This window comes from Triticum dicoccoides, chromosome 6A, assembly GCF_002162155.2.
Source record: "Triticum dicoccoides isolate Atlit2015 ecotype Zavitan chromosome 6A, WEW_v2.0, whole genome shotgun sequence".
NCBI classification, from domain to species: Eukaryota; Viridiplantae; Streptophyta; class Magnoliopsida; order Poales; family Poaceae; genus Triticum; species Triticum dicoccoides.
The window spans coordinates 235,171,926-235,181,951 of record NC_041390.1 but is presented as its reverse complement, the minus strand read 5'-3'; positions in this window follow the sequence as shown (position 1 = coordinate 235,181,951).

Genomic DNA, 10,026 nt, shown 5'->3' with positions numbered 1-10,026 from the left:
TTCTCCGGTATTTATCCGATAACCCCCGGAACTCATCCGGTGTCCGAATATAACCTTCCAATATATCGATCTTTACGTCTCGACCATTTCGAGACTTCTCGTCATGTCCATGATCATATCCAGGACTCCGAACTACCTTCGGTACATCAAAACACAAAAACTCATAATACCGATCGTCACAGAACTTTAAGCGTGCGGACCCTACGGGTTCGAGAACTATGTAGACATGACCGAGACACGTCTCCGGTCAATAACCAATAGCGGAACCTAGATGCTCATATTGGTTCCTACATATTCTACGAAGATCTTTATCGGTCAAACCGCATAACAACATACGTTGTTCCCTTTGTCATCGGTATGTTACTTGCCCGAGATTCGATCGTCGGTATCTCAATACCTAGTTCAATCTCATTACCGACAAGTCTCTTTTACTCGTTCCATAATACACCATCGTGCAACTCACTCATTAGTCACATTGCTTGCAAGGCTTATAGTGATGTGCATTACCGAGAGGACACAGAGATACCTCTTCGACAATCGGAGTGACAAATCTTATTCTTGATTTATGCCAACTCTACGAACACCATCGGAGACACCTGTAGAGCACCTTTATAATCACCCAGTTACGTTGTGATGTTTGGTAGCACACAAAGTGTTCCTCTGGTATTCGGGAGTTGCATAGTCTCATAGTCATAGGAACATGTATAAATCATGAAGAAAGCAATAGCAGTAAACTTAAATGATCAAGTGCTAAGCTAACGAAATGGGTCAAGTCAATCACATCATTCTCCTAATGATGTGATCCCGTTGATCAAATAACAACTCCTGTCTATGTCTAGGAAACTTAACCATCTTTGATCAATGAGATAGTCAAGTAGAGGCATACTAGTTACACTATGTTTGTCTATGTATTCACACATGTATTATGTTTCCGATTAATATAATTCTAGCATGAATAATAAACATTTATCATGAAATAAGGAAATAAATAATAACTTTATTATTGCCTCTAGGGCATATTTCCTTCAATATATACTTGGTAATGGGTGGAAGGCTCGGCCTTTTGCGTGGTGTTTTGTTCCACTCATGCCTCCCTAGTTTCCATCATACCGGTGTTATGTTCCTTGATTTTGCGTCCCTAACACGGTGAGGGTTTATGGGCCCCTCTTGATAGTTCTCTTTGAATAAAACTCTTCCAGAAAGGCCCAACATTGGTTTTACCATTTGCCTAATAACAACTAAAAACTTGCATAGGGACCTGTCAGCCCCCGAGGTCTCTTGATCAACCCCCAAGCCAATGCTCCTCATGAGTGTTGGTCCAAACCGGGCGATGTCCAGCGCCCCCTAGGCAACCAGGGTCTCACCCAACCCGACTTCTTGCCCATCCAGTGTACCCTGAGAACGAGATACGTGCGACTCCTATCAGGCTAGGTCGGTCCATCGGGAGGTCTTGCTGGTTTTGTTTTACCATTGTCGAAATGTCTTGTGCACCGGGATCCTGAGTTTGATCAGATGTCCCATGATGGGGGATTGTCTCCGCGGATTGTGAGCTTGTCATGGGCGAGACACCCCTGCAGGGTTTAAACTTTCGAGAGCCGTGCCCACGGTTATGTGGTAGATGGGAATTTGTTAATATCCGATTGTAGTGGACTTGAACTAAACTCAATTAAAATACACCAACTGCGTGTGTAATTGTGACTATCTCTTTTCGGGTGCGTTCGAGAAGAGAACACGGTTGGGTTATTTTTGAACGTAAGTAGTTCAGGATCACTTCTTGATCATTACTAGTTTGCGACCGTTTGCGTAGATTCTCATCTTACTCTTGTAATCGTAAGTTAGCCGCCATACAATGCTTAGCTGCTTGCTGCAACCCCACCACTTATCCTTTCCATACCCATTAAGCTTAGCTAGTCTTGATACCCATGGTAATGGGATTGATGAGTCCTCGTGGCTCACAGATTACTACAACAACAGTTGCAGGTACAGGTAATGTGATGATCATGACGTGAGAGCGATGTTTACTTGCTTTGGAGTTCTTCTTCTTCTTCGTCGATCTTGGGATAGGTTCCTGGTTGGAAGCCTAGGCTAGCAGGGTGGATGTCGTTTGAGCTTTTCTTTGTGTTTCATCTGTAGCCAGATGTTGTTCTTATGTATGATGTTTGATGTATTCATGTGGTATTTGTATGCCTTGTATGTATCCCCAAATATTATGTAATGGTATGATGTAATGATATCCACCTTGCAAAAGTGTTTCAATATGCGGCTCTATCCTTGGTGGGACCTTCGAGTTCCTCTCGGATAGGATCGCATATTGGGCGTGACATGTTGTGACCACGCAAACTGTTTTTGCGGGTTGTTGTAGTGCACAAAGTACTTTCTAGGCCCATCCTTCTCCGTCATCGTGAAGAGGGTGCTCGGTTTAAGCCCCTTTCAGATCTCGCTATACACACCTCGTGAGTAAAGCTTTGCCATCTGAGTGTCGAACCCATTGAGGGTCAGCGTGTTTTGTTCTTTTTGCGCAAGAAAGAGTGATGAACAAATTATTAGTTTTATCACAGTAAAAACTTGTCTAAGTAAGAAAGAATTACTTTAGTAAGCATGTTCTTGCCTTACGACAGGTGATAGAGCTATACCCAGTTACCCATTGTCTCCTTGTTCTCTTTCTGCCTCCTAGTTTTGATGCAGGTGTTTACTTGGCTGACAAACTAGTGCAGGTTTTGTCTCTCATTTACGAAGTTCTTCTTGAGCACATAGTTCATGCTCTCACTGTGTTGTGTGAATGTCATTTTGGCACAGAAAATTTCTTTGAGTTAGCTGATATTCATTTCCCCCTCTCATTCCACATTAACACCATCGTGGCATCGTCATGGAGGTTGTACTTATCCATGAGTGCTTTCCAGGCAGCCTCAAACTCAATTGGCATGAGGGGCCAGTTGAGGATTGTTGTGAATTCATCCTTAAAGGTTTCGTGGAGGTTGTACACGTACACGAGGTGTTCCCTGTACATCTTCATAATGTGCGAGTGGCATAGCTTGTGTACTGTGCTTCTGAAAACATATGGGATCACCAAAGCCATTGTCAGACATTGTTCTCGTAATGATAAAGAGGCGTGGAGTGGTTAGCGGATCCTTGTGCATATATACAAATAGAACTGACACAACATTTTTACTGTGTTTTTCCTTTTTTTGGTTGGCGGTGGTACCTGTGAGGATGCATGTAGGAGCCTTCCCTCTCATACACTTCAAAAATGTTTTGAATATCCACATGAATGAATCTGCATCCTCATCTCTTATCAGGGCGAAAGCAAAGAATGTAGTTTGCAAATGGTTGTTAGTACCCACAAACACCCCAAGTGGCATATGGTACTTGTTGGTCTTATATGTGGTGTCAAACATCGCGCAATCACCAAAGTCTTGATATGCCCCTCGGCAGCTTGCGTTAGCCTAGAATATGTTCTTCACCCTGTCAGATTCATCAAGTTGTATGTCGCAGAAGAATTCCTTGTTTATCGCTTTCATCTCCCTAAATTTGATAGTCTTGAGGACATCGTCCACATCATCCATCCTTAAATTCTTTGCTTTCCTGCATATTAAAAGAGAAAGGTTAGTGAAAAATGCATGTTGAACTGGCATCATGTCATGTGTTGCATAATCGGTTTAAACTGACAGAGGAAAGGAGGGAGGGTCTGGGAGGAGAATAAGTTTGTACTTACGTGTTAATCAGGTTTTAGGCGTTCATTTCGAGGAAGTAGCCACCGGGGCCATCGTCACCCAGTATGCTAATGATTTTCGCATGTTCAATGCCTTTGAACTACAGGAACTTGGCGTACTCCATGATTGTGGTGTTGAAGTTTTTGTGGGAGTGAAAGAACACAAGCATTTGGGGGCTAACCACTAGCCTGTGGTTGTGTTCCCAGCATATCTCCTTTACGACAAGTGTTCCATCCTTTTCCTTCTCCAGTCTCATTTAGCCTTGCAGTTAGTCCTGGCAATGGTCTTGTTCCTCTATCTATTTGCATCTGAAACCTTCGATTCATAGAGTCCATAGCATGTGCACAAAAGGAAGACTCTAATATTAACCTTAGAACCTTCCCTGACAGCAATCCTTTGCTTCTTTGAAAGATTCAAACCGCATCTCTAGCCTTGGCAGAACGTAAGATTCAATGGTAGGGTGTTGCACGCAACAGTGAACAAACAAAACACGGTGATGAAAATGTTAGATGGGTGGTCACAGTACTATGGTATGGACTATGCATGTATGTTTTTTTTCCTAAAGGGATGCTTACATGTGTATAGCTTTGTGCTGCTTCTGGTATTTGTTGTTCACCCTGGTGTATGGCGCGGGTGGTGCCACCCTCGGCACATGCAGTAATGCATCTCTTGGAGAGAGCAATGTTGATGAAGCTCTCCGTCTGTCATTGTATGACCCTTTGCTCAGATTTGTTGTTAGGTGGCTCCTTTCTATACGGCTCATATCTGCTACTTTGCACCCTGCTAGATTGGTGAACATTCCTGTCTCTTTGGCCTGGTCTTCCTGTCACAACCACTTTTGCAGCACGGATGATTGATGTTGATGGAGCGACTGATGGAAGCCTAGGTGTCCTTGCCTTTCTGCATGCACGAGGGAAGGAAGACATTTGTTATTAGGGACATTGTGGACCTTGTTGCACCCCGGCAGTGGCAAATCTTGTATTCCCAATAAGCGGTGTTTGCTGCAGAGAAGAACCAGACCGTGCTTCTAGTGATTCTTGTGTAGCTTGAAACCTGCCTGTATAGTTGAAGAATCCAGGGGCTATTTCTGGTGTTACCCAACCAGGCGGCGCCTCATATCCTCTTGGCTCATCGAACCCTCCCCGTGTGTGTCGTCATGCATGTTTCTGCAATGACATTCAACACTTTTAGGATTAATCCTTTTGGATTTTCTCCTATAACTCATGGTAACATGTCATGTACTGGAGGTAACATATAAATTGAACTTGCATCGTTGGGCGTTATTAAACTTTGTGTCTATTCTCCCTGATGTACTTTCAGTCGAACTGGTGGAAGGACATGTTTAACATCGATGTACTGATGTACTGTTAGCACTGATGCATCAGTTATGCATAGTTTTTTATGGTTTTTCCCTATAACTGATGCATGAACATTTGGTGCACTACTGGTAAATTGAACATTGAACTTGTGGACAATAGGCATATATAAAACAGATGCGTGTCTTTTTGTTTTCTAGTAGAACTAATGCATCTACATTAGAAGTACCCCCAGTTTGTGTATCATTGAACTTACTGTGTAATAGGTGTATTTTTTTCAATAGCAGTCTTCCTCGTTTGAACTGTTGCAACTACATGGCATGCATTATTAGTAATCTCAACATATAACTTGCAGTGGTGGTTGGACCTTATATGAACTATTGAAGCTACTTGGACTGATGCATAAGTTTTGTTTTTTGACTGGAACTGAAGCAAGCACATTAGAGGTACTGACGGTAACCTCGACATCCAAATTGTGTATCAAGTGGCAGGGGTGTAATGAACTGATGCAAGTATTTGAAATGTACTATCAGCTTCTGTATCATAGAACATGCACCACAAACAGGTGTAGTTCATTTTTATTAGTATTGATGAACCTAATAGTGTAACGTATAGACAGAGCATAGTGTGTGCAATTTTTAAATTAAATCTTTGCAGAGTAGGACTGATGAACTGACACAAACGTGGTATTTGCTTGAGGAAAACCCAGATCTGAAAACAGTTTCTGAACTGGTCGTTTGTGCTTCGGGAGCAATCAGGCAGATTGAAATTTGAGGAAAAATCAAGTGGGAAGCACGCATCACCTGCAGAGGCATGTTCTTGCATGTGACATCTTCTTCCTCTCGTCGGTGGCGCATCGGAATAAGCTTGGAAGGCGGCGCCATTGATGCAGGCAAGGAGCTTGGGGAGATGGTGGCGCTCCTGCTGGTGGTGGAGATTCGGTGACGAGGTCAGGGGAGGCAGCGACTAGTGGCGGAGATCACGGATCCGGCGAGCAGCTCCAGGGAGGGGGCAGCTGTTGGCCGAGATCATGGATCTAGCGAAGAAGCTCCGGCGGATGCTGGTGGCGGAGATCACCACCCCGGCATTGATGCGCCAGCGAGGAAGCAGACGGCAGCGGTGGATCCGTCAGCGGCCAGTCACGGCGCCGCGGGCTTCCCTCGCTCCGGCTACCATCATCGCTCCCTCGCCCGCGACGGCTGCCTCCGGCCATAGGAGGCGGGTTTGGGTGGGGAGGGTCGCAGCTTGTCGGGGAGTTTTCTGCCTCGTACCTGTTGGGCGCGCCGTGTCTTATAGAGGGCGATGGTAACAGAATAATATTCTGTTACTAGTTATGACAAATTTTATCTACCACCGGTGATAATTACCACCACTTGAGTTTTGTATGTTGTATGTAGTATATATCAAATCAGAGAGTATGTACGTGTAGTATGTAGTATATAAGAAAGTTTATGTAATATATATACTTCCTTTTGGATAGTATGCATCGTATTTTGAGTATGATCCTTTTTATGTATAAATATATACGTATTTCATAAATATAATAAAAACCATGAGTCAATTTGCAATATTTTCAGGTAACTCACTTTAAAATATGTTATATGTAACGTATGAACATATTTACATAGTATATATAATACCACATGGTAATATATGAGATATGTGGGGTAACTACCCCGGGTGGTAGGACGTATTTTTCCCTATATATGTCACCCTGGGTGAAATCTATTTTAACATCAATGCACCGTAAATTTACGCTCCGTAAATTTTGTCTTATTTCAGAAGTAAAAAGAGAACATAAGAAAATATATAATCGTCGTAAAAAATATTTTATGTTACATAAAATTACAAATCTAAAACATAGTGTAAAATGTACATAAAATGTAATTTTTTTGGTCTTATGACCTATATTCTATGCCAAATTTTACGCAGTGAATCAATACGAATTTAACTATTTATATTTCAAATGTAATTTATTTATGAAATGATCATAAGATTATCTCGATAAAGAATAACTTATTCTGCACCCTGTGTGATGAATAGACTTTATATATAAATAGTTGAATTTGTACTAAATTTGGCATAAGAAAAAAAATATAGATCATAAGACTAGAAAAATTACATTTTATGTATATTTTACACTGCTTTTACATTTGTAATTTTACGTAACATAAAATATTTTTACACAATTATATATTTTATTACGTTCTATTTTTATGTCTGAAATCTCTATCTCTACTACGTAAAAGAAACGTAATTTTCTCTCTCCCCTCTTACGTTCGTCCAATCTCCTCGTCAAGAGCTCCCGCCTATTTAAACCAGTGTCTCATCTTTGGTAATTGTTAACAAATCATGGTAATCCAATCACGTTTAAAAGGAAGGAATTAATCAATCACGTTAGTATTTGGTAATCAATCACGTTCGTAATCAGTACCAAATCAGTACAGAACGGGCTATTTGGTAATCACGTCCAAAAGAATGAGTTGCAAAAATATGAACACTGTTAACTAAAAGAATGCAGTGCTGCACCTTCTTATTAGACTTTCACCATCATATGCAGTTCCTAATGCTAATTGTGATGCCATCACTTCTTCTGTAATTAGACTATGGCACTAATCCTTCCGTTTACAAATAGAAGAGTAAGATTTCCACAGAACTTCGGCGATGTGTTTCTTAAAAAAAAACTGTTTGGCAATGTGGAGCCAGCTCTGTACCATCTTTACTCAATTGTTCACGACTTCTAGCTCAGCCGACCGCCAATACAAAATCAATGATCGTGTTGGAAAACAAAAATTATGACATATTGGATAATTTAAAATTTTAACATAGCAATGCACATGTATTATAGTGGATGACAAACAAAGAAAAAGAGTGAATTTATCTTTTCGATAAAAAAGAATCGACTATGTCCTATAAAATAATAATATCAGATGTGAATGATGTCTCACATAAATTGTTGTTTTTCCGTTGCAACGCACAGGCATTTAGCTAGCAAGACAATATACGGAACGTAAAATTACAGTATATTGATATTAAAATAGAGAGGGAGGGGGTGAAGAATAACTATTCCTCATACAGGGTGACGAATAAGTTAATTTTTTTGGAAAACAGGTTCATATGCCCCCATATTCAGTTTGATCCCGTTAAACGACTTCTACGGGAATTTTTCACATGAGATACTGGAGTTGCTCTAGGCTCATGCAAAAAAGTGTTATCTACGCCAAGTTCCAATGTCATTTTTGTGTAGATCACATGGTGACTTACTTCATCACACAAATTTGCACATGTTTAGTGTAAATCCATATGAACATTTAGATTTTATTTTTGGATTTTTTGAAACTTCAAGTGTACATCCATATGAACATTTAGATTTTTCCTTTCAGGACTTCAAAATATCATTCTGACACTATTCGAAATATAGTTCTCACCCGTGCACCAAAGTGGTTCTTTTATTGTTGATTGATGGACAACCTACAAAAGTTCTGCTGGGAAAACAAAAAAAAGAAAGGCAACCTACAAAAGGTATAGTCTTTCCCTAATTTAATAATAAAGCGGCTAGCGCTTCTGGTCGTACGTTGTCATGTTGATTTTTTGTCTGTTCGCTCGTCCGGTTCCAAACGTTGTTTGCAGCTGCGTAAGTCAATGGGCCAAAAAAATTCATGGGCCATTAAAAAGTTTGACCTCACAACCTGCCCTTCCCTCCCTTCCGGTTGCAGCAAACGGAATTTGTGCCAAAATTTCCAATTCAAATTGATAGTCCCACCCCGGTACTTTACATCAATTCCTAGGCATTTATTTACGTTCCAAATTGCAAGAACCAACAAGCGAACAAGAAGAGGATAGCTATGACCAATCAAAGAGGATAGGCGCATGAATCCAACAAAAAGCAGTATGGGGTGCCCGGCCTAATAGAATAGTCGAGACAGAGCCGAGAGGATATAGAAAAAGATTGAATTGATAGCACGGCTCGTGCCGCCCTGGCATCTTGCAGCATCGGCAGCTGCAGTGCACGCAGCCGCCGAGGACGACCCTGAGCAGGCCGCCACCGCTGCGCCAGACCGCCTCCGCCACATGCCCACCTAGCAGGCATGCGCGTGCAAGTGACTCTGGGTGGGTGGCGGCGAACGAGGCAGTTGAGGAGGGGATCAGATCCCTCAATTCTTTTTAACAGAAATTAGAGAGAGGGTTGCGTCAAGAAAAAATGAAATTAGAGAGAAGAAAAGAAATAGCCAGTGATTTTATAAAATGTTCAACCTTTTTACATGGGGCCTAAGATTATACTTAACCCAAATAAAAAAAGTTACACCCACTTTGGAAAAGTTGAATTCAGACTCATTTGAATTTCCAAAAATGTTGATATTTTTGGTGGAGCTATGGCAAATGCAGAAATAATTAAGGGAAAGGTTTGGAGGTCAATATTGAAGTAGGAAAGGCGTGGGATTTTAGAAAAGGTTTGGAAAGAATTTGAAAAGGAACTTAAATAAAAGGTATGTTCAAATGATTCTCTTAAAACGTTCATATTTAGTTGCTTTAGTCCCTAAGTTTTGTTTCAGATGCATTTATTCATGTGAATGCCTGGGTTTCCTAATTATATATATAATTATAAAAGGAGGAAAATACTACACCCATTCCATCATACGTTTGCTCTTACAGAGTAGCTTGCAGACCGCACGCCTCACGTTGAGCTCGATGAGATTAGTTGTTTAAGTTTAGGTTTGCTCTTACAGGGTAGCTTGCAGACCGCAGGCCTCACGTTGAGCTCGATGAGATTAGTTGTTTAAGTTCTAAGCATTACTGGCATTGTTCACTGACATGTGTTGTGCGGTATTTCTCCCGTTGCAATGCTCGGGCATATTTACTAGTAGTATCAAAGGGCTAAGGCAAATATGCCCGTGTGCAAGATGAAGAGATCAGAGTGATCATACATACTCCTTGCATTACCAGAATCCAACTGATATCTTAGCTGTTAACTACGCAAATCTATTGAGTACAAGAATTGA